Raw genomic sequence first — 16,650 nt, 5'->3', positions numbered from 1 at the left:
ATTTTCTAATTTTATTTCCTTATTGCAGTCTATGCTTCCTTGTTATTAATTTTGTCTCCTTAAAAATACCTAAAACTGGGCCCTATCGTTTCAATTTTCCACTCCTCTAGCATGAAATAGTGTTTATCATCCTGTACCAAGAAGACTTATCCTCTATTCTGCCCTTGTAGGCAACACTGATGTTAGAGGACTTCTCCCTTGCATGAACATCTTGAGGCAAATACAACGTAAGCATCACTGTACTACCTGCTGAAGAGTCTCCACCCAAAATCCCTGAGGGTGACATGAGAAACTTCATTGCTGTCCTCCTTTGGTTACAAGTTAAATGGCTTCTCCTCATAATCAGTCCCTGGTGTCTCGATATCATTTTTTGTGGTTGCGTCATATTTCATCATGCCCCCCTCGTCATCTCTTTTCAGGAACATTTTCCATGAGTCTTACGGCGGTAAATGTTGGCTGCACGGCCCATATAGTGATCATATACTTCTTTAACTGAAATGAAAGAGCATCTAAATTTGGGTCTTGAAGTCTTTGGTTGTAAAACATTCTTGCAAATGCTGTCATTCGCAAGACCAGGAGTCCTAACTGTACTCCCTGGGCAGCATTAGTCAGTATCCAAGTTCACCATGTTGGATAGAAAGGATGAACTGGTCTTTAGTGGTGGTCATGAGCTCTAACAACAATTACATACTACTCTTGGGTATACACAGGTAAAAGCTTGGGGCTCTTTTTAGAGATTTCACAGAGGTGGGTTATGATTTTATGTGCCCAGGCAAACACAGTGCCTATTTCTTATAAACATGAGTACTGCTGCCATTACAAAGGAGTTGGGTACTTTAAAGTTATCAAAACTGTCAAAAATTAGAAATCTCCAGGGTCTGCATGGACCTGTCATGATTTAACCCTAGCTGACAACTAGGCACCACACAGCCGTTCAGTCTCCCCCTTCCCCTTGCCCCAGTGGAATGAGGAGAAGAATCAGAAAAAGGTGAAAGCTGTGGGTTGAGATAAGGACAGTTTAAAATAACAGTAAAATGTAATAATAATAATTGTAACAAAAAGGAAAAAAGAGAGGAATAAAAACCGATAAACAGCAGTGATGCACAATACGATTGCTTACCACCCGCTAACCAATACCCAGCCTGACCTGTGCAGTGATCTGCCCCTCTGGATAACTTCCCCCAGTTTCTATACTGGGCATGACGTGCTGTGGTATGGAATACCCCTTTGGCTAGTTCAGGCCAGGTGTCCTGTCTCTGCTTCCTCCTGGCTTCCCATGCTCCTCCTCACTGGCAGAGCATGAGACTGAAAAGTCCTCGATCAGGGTAAGTGCTACAGAGCAACGACTAAAGCATTGGTGTGTTATCAGCGTTGTTCTCAGGCTGAAGCCAAAACAGCACTGCACCAGCTGCTAGGGAGAAAATTAACTATATCCCAGCCAAAATCAGAACAGGACCACTTTGGCCTCTCAGAATGGGAAGATTTTGTCAGCTAAGTCATCTAAAAGTTAAAGAACATTTTCTGAAATTGAGAAGCACAGGTACAAGTGAGCCAATATGGTCACTCTCCTCTGAGCTCCCTAACATGTCACTCGGATCTTTTGAACAAATTATCATGAAGTTTGTGTTATCAGCTGATAAAATGAACATTAATACCCGCAGTTCTAGGGTTTCAAATTTGTATCTTTCATTTCTACTGAATCTTTAAAAAAAACCCAAAACTCAACAAAACAAAATCATTTGTGGTCTATACAATCCAAGAAATTGAATCTGATTAAGAATGGTTTGATATGGGTAAGTATCAGGCTCTTCGTATCTTTGCAATTAAGTTATTTTGTGAAATTTAAGATACTCTATGAAAGAGTGAGGGTACTGACATTAGTGTCACATTAACCACAGATGCAGGTCATAGTGATGCATCTAATTCATATGAGTAATATCATGACAAATTCCAAAATTATGAGCATTTTTATAAGTAGATCTGGAACCTAGTCTTAGAAAATGAAGAGGGATGAAAAAAAGTCAGGACCTGATCATACTCAGAAATGGGATTAAAAAAACATCACAAGCAACTAGGTGGCTTCTTGAGTAATGGGCATATGCCTGAAATAAGAAGTGGAAAAAGCCAGGTAATTGCAGCAAAACACAAAAAGGCTCATTGGAGCTGTTCAAAGAGCAAATGTTCCCTTTACTCTTATCTCTATATATCTCTCTGCAAGCTGAGATCAGTTGGTTTGCCTTTGCTGATCCTGAGGTGATATGATATCTCTACATTTTTACACAGTCAGTGAGGCCAAACATCAGGTGAACACAATCAGTGATTCTAAGCAGCTGGATAAAAGTAAACTAAGAAGTGTAGTAAATGGTGGGGGTCAGATGGAATAGTTACTCCATCCAGCACAGGTAAAAAGCCTCAGCTGAAGAACTTGAGAACACCTTTGTGTTTTTAGAAAAAGGTACCCATTTGGACAGAGAACAGCGAAAGCTGTGTGAATTAGAGAGGCATAGTAAATGTGATTTGTGAAAAACACTTGTAGAAGTGATTGGTGAGCTATTAAAAAACTGAAGAAAGGAGGAAATCTTCAAATATAAAAAAAGAATGCTGCAAAAAAAGTAAGTAGTAAATTTTTGGTCTCTAAAGCTGCATTTTCAGCCACCTGGTTCTTGATAACTTAAGATCTGCCCTTTTGGATTGATACAGCAAATAATTAGTGTTCTTACAGCTAAGAGTTTGTCTATCATAAATGGTGCAAAAGTCTGGAAAGTTTGTCTTTCTGATAATGATTTCTTGCAAATTTCCGTAACAGATGCAAAATGGATCTTTTGACTCATCTGCTTTACTGTGAAATACAGCTTGGGTCTAAGTTGATTAGATGAACGTTCTGTTGCAAATAATGTACATGCTGTAGAAAGAGGTATCAGGCTATATGCAAAAGAAGGAAAATGCAGATTTATTAATTTATCTAAAATCGAGCATGAATTTCATAGTAAGTGACTTGGAAATGCTTCATATCTTGTTCTCTACTGTGCAGCTCTTTGAAAAAGAGAATCAACTTTTCTCTCATCTATTGTAGTAAAAGAATCTTTGATACAATAATATAGGAGAGAACACCAAGGCAGACAACAGACAAGTGATTTAAAACAGATGTGAAATTCCCTCTATGTAGAAAATTATAGGCACTGGTGATGACATTAGATGCATATGACTAATCACAGTTAATGCTTTCTGTTGCCAATTAGCTTTATTAGCACAAGCAATTTTAGCACAGGATGACATTACTTTAATTACTGTTAGCAGCTTGTTCATTTATTGAGTAGTATGCATTTAGAAAAGGGCTATTCTATCTGCAAATTAATCATAACCCTCTTTACCATTAGAAAGTCAGGAACACTGAAGAAGAAAGACTGTACTGTGCAAATAGAAAAAAATTAGCTGATGAAAGTCTGGCAGTAATTTTAGTATTTTACTACTTTTTTATTTTTTTGATCGAAAGACAAAAGCCATTGTATGATTTCTGTCTGAAAGCTGTGCGTAAGACAAAATTACTACCATTAGAGTTAAGGCAAGACATTATGACCATTAGGTGGTAGCAATGCAAAAAAAATCTCGTGAAGGTGTGCAGCAAAAATAAGGCTAAAGGTACCTTGAAAAAACTAAACCAAAACAAAAACCCCAAGCCAATACACTCCAAGCTGCACAAGAAACACAGAGGTTATTTTTTCTTTTCTTACCCTATGAAGATATGTTTGTTGATCTGTGGCACAAATATCAATTTTTCATACAAATTTGCATAATGAGAATACAATCTTTAAAGGGTGGAATATGCATCATTTTATTAGCAAAATGTAAAAAAAGTCATTTTGCAAGTACGTTTACTCGGAAATGCTATAGCAAATGAAACAGAGCTGCAACTACGAGCTAATTTCGTTTGTACCACCACACCGGTGCACAAAACTATTACTACAAAACAATGTTGATGTTTTGGAAACAAGAATTCAAACTAAGATATATTTTTTTCTTTGTGGTTTCTCCTAGGTCTTTATTATATACTTGAAATTGTTAGTTCTTAAGTCAATAGATTCAAAAGATAAAACTAACCTTTCCTGTATTTTAAGTCTGTAAGCAATTGGAGCTTGATTCAGGAATCATTCTCCATAGAATCAGAATCAGAGACTGGTTTGGGTTGGAAGGGACCTTAAAGCTCATCTAGTTCCAACCCTCTGCCATGGGCAGGGACATCTTCCACCAGACCAGGTTGCTCCAAGCCCCGTCCAACCTGGCCTTGAACACTGCCAGAGGTGGGGCAGCCACAGCTTCTCTGGGAAACCTGTGCCAGGGCCTCACCACCTTCACAGGGAAGATGCGACTACTATAGGGGTATTACATATAGATGTTTCATTGGCATGAAATATTTCTTTATTATTCTTACATGCTAAATTGCCGAACATTGTTACAGAGAGTTCCTGATATTCTGCTATCATTAATATTTACCTAGGTCATAGGAATAGCTATGGTTTATGAAGATGAACTCACAAAGTAGTGGGTACCCTATTTTCTAGAAGCTATGTGTCTGGGAAGTAGGAAGTATTTTCAAGGGTTAAGGACTAGGCAGTAGGGCTAATGCTTTGATACCCACCCTGCATTCAGCACATAAACCCCCCAAACATTCCTATTAATTAAATTATGTGTCCTGTTTTATGTATTGCATTTATACATATTGCGTAACTTTAAGTGAGAGTCTAATTGTAAATAAAAAAATGTTTTGTCACTGTTTAAGCCCACCCGGCCACCAGCCACTCTCTTCCTCACACCCAGGGAGAATCGGGAAAGATGTAAAAACCTGCAGGTTGAGAAAGGAACAGTTCAATAATTGAAATAACAGCAAAATAGTAGTAGTAGTAGTAGTAGTAATAATAATGAGGAAGGAATAAACCCCAACCCCTGAGAGAAAAAACACAAGTGATGCACAATACAATTGCTCACCACCTGCTGACCGATACCCAGCCCGACCCGAGCAGCGATCTGGGCTTTCCGGGTGACTCCCCCCGGTTTATATACTAGGCATGACGTGCTGTGATATGGAGTACCCCTTTAGCTAGTTTGGGTCAGGTGTCCTGTCTCTGCTTCCTCCCGGCTTCCCGTGCCCATCCTCGCTGGCAGAGCATGAGACTGAAAAGACCTTGATCAAGGTAAGTGCTACTCAACAACAGCTAAAACATTGGTGTGTTATCAGACGAAAACCAAAACACAGCACCGCACCAGCTGCTAGGGAGAAAATTAACTCTATCCCAGCCAAAACCAGGAGATGTTTCCAGGAAACTTGGCATCATTCATTAAAACATACATAATCCCTTTAAAGCAGAACTGCAGAATAAAAGGAAAATCTACAGCTATGGCTGGGAAGGAAATATGTTATCAAGAGCAGGTATGATAATAGGTGATAGCTAAACAAAAAGGCAAAATAGGTCAGGATCTGACCTGCAGTCCAGAAAGTGATGGAATCAGCTGAGAAAAGGGAAGGCAGGCAGACAGGAAGGAAAGAAAGAAATATGAAAGGGAGAAAGAGAGGAATGGAGGAAGCCACTTGTATCATCCTGAAGTCAGGGGTGGTAATCTGCCAGATTCTCGCAGTCGCTTAAAAAAGACCTATATACATTATAGAGGGTCTCCAACTAAAGGAAAGAGTCTTACCAGCCTTCTAAAAGAATCAGGATTGAAGGGGGAATAAACAGTAACTAACCATCAATAGAAAGTAAATGGTCACAGTTGATCCTTCACTGGGCAACTACTCATCCTGAGAAACAAGAAGTAACTCGGGATCAGAGCCACAAACATTTTCTCTAATTGCATAAGCTGTCCAGCAGGCACGCCATGAAATAGAGGATACTGAGGGTGGAATAATTGAATTTCCAGAACAGATCTGGGAATAGGCTCAATGGTGGTGAAGTCTGAAGGCAAAAAAGCTAAGCCTCAAAGCTGTCACCTGCTACATCTGTTACTTTTTATGAACCTGAATGGCAGGACTATGTCATGGAACAATACCAAGATCGTAGATTTTGATCTCTGATGAGGTTTACTCATGGAAAACAGAGATCAAGATCTTGTCATAAGCCATCACCTTGGTCAGTAGTGTCTGTTACAGGCTAATATGGGTGGACAATATTGCCTCTCACAACTCATAGCAGTGAGGAATGTCAGCCTGTTTGCAGCTACAGGTTTCAGGAAGTCACTCGGATAAAAATGAAGGGGGGTTCAGTACTGGTGCCAAGGACTGTTAACTTTTACATCCCAACATATTCTCAAAAAGACATTTCTGGATGTGCACCAAAGACATTTTAATATCCTGGGATTTACAGTGCCTGAAGGCGATCTGAATCCAAATCCTTAGTTATACAGTAAAAAAAGTAAAAATGAACCTCTATGATAGAAATACACCCATGACAGAATGAGCAAAGTTTGAAGATGAAAAATTAAAGAAAAAGAGAACTGGCAAGGAAATATATCTAGCAAAAAAATAATAGAGTGGGAGAAAACTGGCATGGAAGACAAAAGCTAGAGGCTCACTGTCGATTTTGTAGGAGAAAAGATAGTAAAATTAGAAGGTGTAGGGTGAAGGTGGTTTCAAAGAAAAGTCTGTGATACAGCTGAATGACTGGAGAGAACTCGGGACCATACAGCTTGCACAAAAGCTGTATTCAGGGTGCATGGAGAGGCACAGCTTCATACCCAACACCTACTGCTAAGGTAGAAAAGCTACAGCTTTAGTCCCTGCTGGAGGGTGGATAAGCATACACAGACAAAGAGTAGCTCATGTGGCTCTGTTGCTGAATGAGCTGTTCTGTGTGCCTGCACTCATCAGCATCCCATAATACTCACCACATGAATACACCACAGATTTCTGTGTCGTGCTCAAAGGCCAGTCTGAGTAATTATAGTTTATCCCAATTTTCCTGTGCAGTTTCTACTCAGATATGGTTGTTGATAGCCTAACAAAGATATATTATGAAATTATGTGCTTTCATGTATGTGCTACGTCAAAGTGAATGTCACGTTTGAAAAAGCAGCACCAGTGAATGCATTTTATAACATAGCTACATGGAGAACTGAATCCCCACTTGACTTGCCTTCTTAAAAATCTCTGCAGGCAGGGAAAGTGAGGAAGAATTGGAGATTCTTAGGATGGCTTTCCTTCTGAAGCCGTATTTAGGGAAGGAGAAGCAATACTGTGTTTTTGCTTAGATCTGACTGTAACAGGTTTAAATTACATAAATTATAAATGCTTGATAAATATGCTACAAGGTAAAACTGCTTGGAGAGGTTTCCTAAATAAGGTTGGACACATATCGAAGGTTTGGATTTTTTTTTAGTCTGATCCCAACTAAATATAGAACCACAAACAATAAACATCACTTTGTGAAGACTTAATATTACAGGCAGACAGATGCAGAAGAGGCTAATTAGAATATACAGGTGATCAAATAGTATATTAAAGTATCCAATTACAGAGTTAGAACACTAAATTTTGGGGGGGTTGTTTGTTTTCTGTTGTGGGGTTGGTTTTTTTTTTTTGGTTTTGTTTCTGGGTTTTTTTGTTAAAAAGTATTTAAACACTGCTTAATAAGGAAGCTTGGTGGTTAACCCTCCACATGCTGCATGTGGTATAAGGGTAATGTTTATTCAAAAAGAACTGATGTATGACTGGGACAATAGTTCCACAGCCCCCACCCCTAACCAGTGTTAATACATTCTTAAGCCAAATCCTGCTCGATTCCCTCATGCTTTATGAAGATATTGGCATGGTGGGGCTAAGGAACAGAGAGGAAAAAGTTCAGAACATATGAAAGAGAAAGAAAAAGGCAGAGGTTAAGAACTAATTCAGCAAAATTCAATATGGAGAGTACCCAGGGAGCCAGACTGAGCAAGAAACAGTATCCAGAAAACAGAATGATAAGGATACATGGAAGCGCACACGAATGTAATTCTCATTGCTTACAGTGGAATTATTCTGCCAATGAGAGGACTGTTTTATTATTTAATGTTTTCTGAATAGTCGATGACTTAGTACTTTGTTATAAAAATGCTATCTTGAAAAAAGATGAGTCTGCTTCTTAATAGCCTAGAATGACTCACAAGGCTCCATGGTTGACACCATTGCATTTTAAAGGTCGTCGTTTACAGAAGTTTAATAAAAAAATATTTTAGACACCCCTAAATATTGAAATGACTTTCAAAGCATTAAAATTTCCCTAAATATCACATACATTCTTCAAATAGGAGTTAATGCAGGAATAAAATGAAAATAAAATAAGCAAGCTAACCATAAATATACACAAAATGAGTAAATTTCATTTATATAAACTATGAACATCATTTTCTAACTCTAGGCTATACAGACAGAAAAATGGGATGCTTTTCAAAGATATGGTAAGAATTTCTGAAACCAAAAGTAACATCTCTGTGGTGACAGTAATCATGGAAAAGAAAATGATCGAGCTATTTCTAATAGCTGAGGTTCAGATCAGAAAAAAGCAGAAATGCCACTTCAAAGGGTCAGGTTTTTCTCAGTCTTCAGAAACTGCAGTAATTTGCTAGTATTATGCACACAGTATTCATAGGACCTTTTTGATAAAAGAAACTAGATACAATATGTAACAAGTTGTGCTGTTCATTCAGTCAGTGAATCTTCCAGGTTTGGGGTTTGTTTGGTTTTTTTTCATTAGCTGACTTTTCCATACCCAGGTTACAAGTGAAAAAGGAAAACATCGCATTTTAAGAAGCACAGTTTGAAATTTGAAACAACATCTATGAACTGAAACAATTTGATGAAACCTTAGGACAACACAAAATGAGGTTTTTCAACTTCGTGGTTAGGGTTTTGTCAACAAGCCAGTTTTCTTCAGGTTGAAGTCTGATAACAGAAATAGGATTTAATCGACAGTAACATTCTTCAGAATTAGTTTGCAAAGGTATTGTTGCAGTTAACTTGCATGGTAAATGAATAAAATAAGGCAAAAATGATCACTCGTAGTGTCAAATCGAAGACATACATGCCACTTAACAGATTGGACAGTGATCGTCCTTCCATCCTGTTCCTCTTGAAGTGTTTGTTTTTCCCAGTGAAAACCTGGAGTGACCTAATTGAAAACTGAGGCATCTCAGTTTATCTGAAGCAGAGCAGATGAAAAGCATGTGTCTCATTTTTACCTTGCAGGAAGGTAAAAGAAAGTTCTCCAATATATTCAAAAGATGTCTGCCGCTAAATAAGGCAGCAAAAGCATTTGTGTTGTTTCCCCACAATATATAATGAATTCTTCCAACCTGTTGTGCTCCAAGGTTAGCTCTTAAAATACCAAGGATTTCACCAAGTCCTTACCAGCTTGGACTTAAAGTACTGTTCTAATGTCAATACGCAGAACTTGGAAGATTCTAAGTTAAACTGAGAAAATACCCTTTTGAGATTTCTTATTTCATCATCTTTCATCCATCATCTTTCTTCACATTCAGCTGAAGTCAAATTTCACCTCAGTCTTGAATTCATCAGTGAGAATAAATGCCTACTTACAAAACATATAGAGTGTGCTTCCTCTAGTAGTTGACTGCTGTACTAATTCTGCTTACAAGGGTAAGCATGTTACCAATAGAGTAATATACATGACCAGAATGTCAATTACCAGCACAAATTTTTGAAAGTAGGCTACATTTACATGAACTAAACAAACTTTCTGACAAAGTCACTGAGGAAGCCAGTGCAGACAGTCTGCCACGCCGGTCAGATATTAAGAATATTTGAAATACGTTGAACATATACTGAAGTTGGGGACTGCTGTCCTGGCTGTGTCCCCTCCTGACTTCTTGTACGCCTCCATGGGGCAGCATAAGAAATAGAGAAAGCCTCCATGCTGTACAAGCACTGTTCAGCAGTAGCTGAAACACTGGTGTCTTATATGAGCTGCTCTGAAGAAAATAAAATCTACCCCAGCCAAAACCAATATACCTATTAAAGTGAAAACAAGTCAGAGTAGACAAGCTAATAGAGCACAAAACAAGTGTTATGAACAAATGTTATATTCTAATTTTCTAAAAACTAATTATATTTGGCATGTTGCAAGATATAATTTTGACCACTTTGTAAGTAACTAACTTCCCATGTCTGTAGTGTAGGTGTTTTACATAAGAACTAGTTGTTCAAGCTGCCATTATAGTTGAAAGACAGCTAGTCAGTGGAGTCCAGAAAATTACCTATCTTACCTTAAAGTACGCAGTTATCTACAGCTAGTTATCTTAGTTAGCACTCTAAGTTCCAATGGTCATATTGAAGAGGTCTCTTAACTCTAGTGGAGCTAAGATAACTGAGTAGTTCATGTGCAGCTGTCTAAAAGTAGGTACGCAAAATAAGTCCTACCCCTATTTTTTCCACATATTTTGACAAAGTAAATTTTAAAATATATTTTTCTTTAGCCTAGAGAGATGTCTGCAAGTAAAAATAAAACTTTTCTCCTTCCCCCCTCCCTCCCTAAATCCACCTTTGCTCACCCGCCTGTTGTTCCTAATTTGAAATACCAGGTACAATCTTTAAAATCCTCAGTAATTTAAAACTTCCTGTTGGATGAACACTCTCCTTCCCACAGAATATCAAAAACGTGTAGTTTTTCAGTATTGTATTATGGCTTTGTTTACGAAACACTTCCTTTCCACCTTCAGCAGAGTCTGTATTTACTAGCTTTCACGGACTAGAGCAAGCCATTTTCGTTTGTTACAAGTGGTTTTTACAGAAATGTTTATGAAATTGCTTGTTTTCTTCTTGAAGTGCTAATGTGCACCATTTACCTTTTCAAGACAGTAGATATCTAATGAAAAACAGGTGTAAGTATTTTAAAAGTCTCTAGTGTTTCATGGTTTTTCAGTATATAGAAGCTTACTTGATAAATATTATTCAATTATACAAGAAAACTAGTAAGCTAGTGTCTGCCAGGCATATTTCTGTGATTTTCTGCTTTATTCAATTTGCTTTATTTGATTATTTAGGGAAAATGGAGTCTGTGGATTTTCAGTAATAATTGAACAGAAGGAAGGAAGAAAGGGAAGGAAAGGAAGAAAGGAAGGAGAGAAGGAAGGAAAGGAAAGGAAGGAAGGAAGGAAGGAAGGAAGGGGAAGAGGGAAGGAATCTAACCATTGAACTGATCTGAAGAAAAACTACCCTTTGTTTTTCCTCAGCATTTGTACATTTAGTGAATTAAAATTTCAGATGAAGAATAAACCTTTTATATTCTATGTAAAAATAAAAAGTACAATACAGTGAAATGGCTTATGAAGTCAGGCATTTGTGGCTGAAGTTCCGAAGAACAAACCTGTACTTTTGTAAACCATTTAGATAATTTTTTAAAAAGTACTTGTAGGTAACATAGGCAAATGGATTCTTATATATGAAGAGGCATTCATACCCTCTTCTTTAGCATCTAAATAAGACTTAAGAGTCTTAGCTGCACAAGATGTCAGCTGCCCATATTTTCAGCAGAGAGAGAGAAATTACTAACAAATACAATCATTTTCTTGAGGCATCACTGATTCCTAATTTAGGTACTAATATACCTGAAGTTAGATTGCCTGAAACTCACTTAGTGAAAAGTGCAAAGTTATGGTTCTGAATACAGCCATCAAGACATGCAATAATGTCTTCTTGAACCTATAGATAGCTTGAAATAATAGTTCCAAAAGAGGTATGAATCATCCTAACTGTAGTTTTACTGCAAAATGACTCTAATATCATAGACATGTGAGGATATTACATATTTACCTTTCCCACTCTTATCTAAGCTATTTACCTATATTTGATAGACTGAAATTTCAGTAAAAGATGTGTTTATTTCCCTTCAATAACAGCAAAGGTTTCTGCTATAGAAATCTCTCCAGAAGACATCTTTCATTACATTTGCAGTCCAAATTATACCGGCACAAATTTTATCAACTGTAGGTGCATCTGAGAACAGGAGCCAAGACAAAGCAATATCACATCACAAAGCATAATCAGTCTTTCCAAATGTGCAAATTCAGATTGCACATACAAAGCTATGGGTTTTAAATTTTATTTTTAATTTTGCTCTGTGTTGAGGTGTTCCTTGAAATCCTGATTCATCAGGTTCCTGGAAGCATTTCTCAGGTGAACCAGAGGAAAATTAAATTGCATTCCAGAAGATTACAAGCAAAGAACTGCTGAAACAGAGAGCCAGCTTTTGCAGTTCCTATGTAGAAAGATTAAGCTGACTCAGGAACAAGTGATGGTTTAGTTGTTGTTATAAGATGGTTAGCTTAGTAACAAATAACTTACTCTGCCAAGCAATTATTCCTGTTCTCAAAGTTCACAAGTTCTGTCACAGTGTTTCTTTCATACTTTATGAGGATAAATATGGTATACTGATTTCATGTTTTTGCACACTGAACTGTAAAGTAAGTTTTAAAAATGACCTTTAACCTGACAAAATAAATTTTGGGGGAAAAAAAAAAACATCCATCTAAGAAGCAGAAATAAAGATTGAAAAAGGTATGAAGATATGAATAAAGGAGTCAGGCCCACTTGTGACGAGGAAATTAAATTGTGGCAGTTCTACTAAAATCGGACAAAGAGTGCATTGTATTCCTACAGCACTTTTAACAGAAATCTCTTTATATTTGGGAATTGAAATAATCATAAAATCAGAAAATGTTCCCTTTATATACACAATAATTTATTCAACAACCTGGACAACAGGCTTTCTTCTGATTGCTAGTTGGTATGATAAATTATAGAAATCATTTAGCTTCCTCTACAAAGTAGCATGTCTTCTATTCTTATTACTTAAATACTTCCAGCAAGCATCCTCTAAATTCTGGGTCATAGAGGGTTATATATCTAGGGATAAAACAAGCTTTGAAGAATGATAATGAACTGTACCATAGTTCAAAGATATCCTTCATAACTCTTTGGCTGAACACCCTTTCTTTAAGGGCCTTTTTTAATTCTCTAGTAAGAGGAGAGCCAAGAGAGAAAATCTAGCAATTTTATATGCAGAAATTCTATGGAAATTAATTCATTTAGTTACTTTTATAAACTTTTTGAGCCTATTACAGTTAACAAAAAGTTTTATTTATTGCATTCTTGTGTGCATATATATATATATATGTAATCATCTCTCCAGTGCTTTTCTAAACTGCTTTTGTAGAATTTAAAAGAATGCAAAAAATGCCTGTCAGGGATAATTTTATGAGCAATATATCAAGAATATCTTAACATGAGAAGACATTTATTGCTGCTTTTTCTCTCATTCATGAAACTCTGGTTATTCACAAAAGTCACCTCTATAACCTACGTGACCAAAACAATCATCAGAAGAGAAGTTAACGAAGTGGAGTGAAAAAACAAGAGTCTAGAGAAGTAAGAGGTGCGCAATGTGTCAACCTACAAACTATGTGATGTTGAACAGAATAAGCTGTTAAATTCACAAGATAAAAGGACACTGCAAGGTTTTTCATAATACATGTAGTATCAGCACTTTTATATGCTGATAGAAAACCATAGGAAACTTTTCTTTATTTTCATGCAACTTCAATAGGAAAATGTAGGAAATGTACTGACATAAATTCATTAGTGACATGGTCTTTAGAAAAAGCTCTTGGGATTTCCCCAAAACATGAAGTTTAACCAACCATTGTAAGTGTCCCTGATCTAAAGCTGGGCATATGTACTTTCTGTATAATACAAAGCACATTGTCTGAGTCAGTCTGCCAGCTACAATAAACTCCCAAGGTTCTATGATTATTAAACCAGGTTGCTTCTTTTGGTGAAAGAAAAGTCTTGGCAAACCTAAGACTAGACTTACATCTCTCAGAGAATCAGAGAATCATTAGGGTCGGAAGGGACCTCTGCAGATCATCTAGTCCAACCCGGCTGCCAAGGCAGCACCACCTACAGCAGGTTGCACAGGGACATATCCAGGCAGGGTTTGAATGTCTCCAGAGAGGGAGACTCCACAACCTCCGTGTGCTCTGCCACCCTCAATGTAAAGAAGTTCTTCCTCATGTTAAGGTGAAACATCCTGTGTTTTATTTTATGGCCATTGCTCCTCGTAATGTCACTGGGCACCACTGAAAAGAGTCTGGCACCATCCTCCTGGCACCCACCTTTGAGATATTTATATTCATTAATGAGATCCCCTCTCAGTCTTCTCTTCTCTAGAATAAATAGGCCCAGCTCCCACAATCTCTCCTCATAAGAGAGATACTCCAGACTCCTGATCATCATATAATCATCTTTGTGGCTCTCATCTCTCTCACAATAGAAAGCAGGAACAAGTAGACTCCTGGAAACCCTTTCTCATTTGATATTAAAGGGTTGACATCCAGTACTCAAATTTGATGTCTATAAGCAGCTAGAAAGTCTCTTTCACTTCTCTTTCTTGGGATGATAAACTGAACAAATCTGTGAGAACCTGTAAGCCAAAGAATAAAGAGTATGATTTTTCCTGGATTGCATAACAGAAAGTGAACTAGTGTGATCTGCCTGTCTGCAGTGATGATAAAGAAACAGACCCTTGATACTGTTTAACCCTCAGAGCAATGAAGTACTAGTTTAAAAGCACAAGTGGAAGTCAAAAGAAAGTAAGAGAATATACTTAACATTCATATGAGCATATGAAATTCATACAGGACTGATGTATATTTGACCTGAAATCAAATGTGCTCAAGCCTTTCCACTTCTGGAATACAATGCAACCCACCAAATTTTCCCTAACCTGTTTTCAGATTACACAGTAGGTCTGTAAGATGGAATGGGTCATTTCTTATCAAAGCAGAAGACGACTAATTGAGTATACTTAAAGTAGGATAATGAGGGCTGTGTAATATCATCCTGCTAATTCCGTTTTGTGCTTTAACAAAATATAAACCAGTAACATTCCACTCTAAACTACACTTTAAGAAAATGTGTGGTAATTATTTATATTTTGCAGAATTTTATATTTATCCAGTGATGCTGAAATATGCAGAATTTTATATTTATCCAGTGATGCTGAAATAAAGGCCCTGCAAAAAGTACAGTATTTGCAGAATTCTGATTTGAATGCAAAACGGCAATTTAATAATAGGAACCTTTTGCATGATGCCTCATACGCACATTTTAAGAGCTATCAAAGCCACTACAGAAATCCTAATTGCATTGTGATGCTGTTGTTTTCAGAAAAAGAGCTAATATTACTTTTAATATAGGCAAGATTTTTTAAAAGCTGTGAAGCCTCAGATTATTTAACATTAAAAGACACAAAATACAGAAATTTTATTTCATGTGATGTAAAAGAAGATATCATATGGCATAGTGTATCTGTGTAGAGCTATTCACATATGTACCCTTAGTGATTAAAATAAGAAAAAATATAATTAGCATATAATTTCACACTGAGCAGGACATTGAGACAAAATACTTCAGATCTCTGTTGCCTCTAAATAAGAAAAGTTTCAAAACTTTTTGTGACCTTAGACATTGCTCAGTAGGAGACAGGTAGCTGTCATCAGCTGCTCCTCACATCATTGCCTATCAGTGGGTAGGCAGTAATTCTTCCTGAGAACTTGCAGGAGAAGAAGAAACAGCTACCTTGTGTTTGGTAGGTGTGAGCTTCCACTGCGTTTACTGTTCAAAGGTGGAGGAAGTCATTGGCAAGTTAGGAATTAAATGGTAGCTTAACCCAAGAACCAACTTCCTTCAGGCGTCAGAATTCAGAACTTGGGAAAGGAGCCTCTGCCTCTACAAGTCCTAACACTGCTCTCTGAGCCAGCTGTTGCAGGACTCAGAGTTTTGCCTTCTAAACAGTTGAGCTCTAACCTTAGCAGGAGCTGAGAGCCAAGTGCTGTTGCCTCTTACACAGCTGAGATATTTGATTTGCTTCTGAGAGAGGCAGTGGCTCTGAAGCCATCCTTCTCTGTGGCCTACAAAGAGAATTGCTGGCGCAGTGGGTCTCCTGGAATTTCAGTGAGGTTTCTACAAGAGCCACTTTGACCAAATAGCAGTGGTCTGGGGATGCGTAAGACTAGAAATGGCAGTAGGGTGTGCAATCTCTATTGATCCACTACTATCAGAACTGGAAAATCTTGCAAATGGTATTTCTTAGGATATTTCAATTTCTCAGTGCTTTTCACAGATAAACCTCATGAAGAGAACTGCTGGTTTAGTCTGACCTTTAGGATATGAAGCTTATGTGATTGTACTGGTTAGCAACCTGTCCTTGATAGATCTGAAGCTGTTGATTAATTTTAACCGAATGGGATAGACACATTATTCTCCTCTAAGGTTTATGAAGTGGGAATCAAGACTAAGTGGTTTTTCTCATTTCTCACAATTATTACTGATGTTCATAGTAATTAACTTCTAGATATTTTTCTCTGAAGTTTTTATTCTGTTATTTCTTTTTTATACACCATCTAAAATCTGAGTGCTTCTTGAACCAAAATAGTTTTTAAAACATATAAGGTGATTTAACATGTGGCAGCCAGTATTGTCACATTGATATATGTTGTGTGCAATGATATATGTTGTGTACACCTGATTGATGTAATAACAGGAAATTATTAGTTGATATCAGTGTAATTCAGAACAGAAAGCCCTTAATTCAGAAGCTATCTATAATA

Source organism: Strigops habroptila, chromosome 4, assembly GCF_004027225.2.
Source record: "Strigops habroptila isolate Jane chromosome 4, bStrHab1.2.pri, whole genome shotgun sequence".
Classification (NCBI taxonomy): Eukaryota; Metazoa; Chordata; class Aves; order Psittaciformes; family Psittacidae; genus Strigops; species Strigops habroptila.
Note: the sequence above shows the minus strand (reverse complement) of the source record.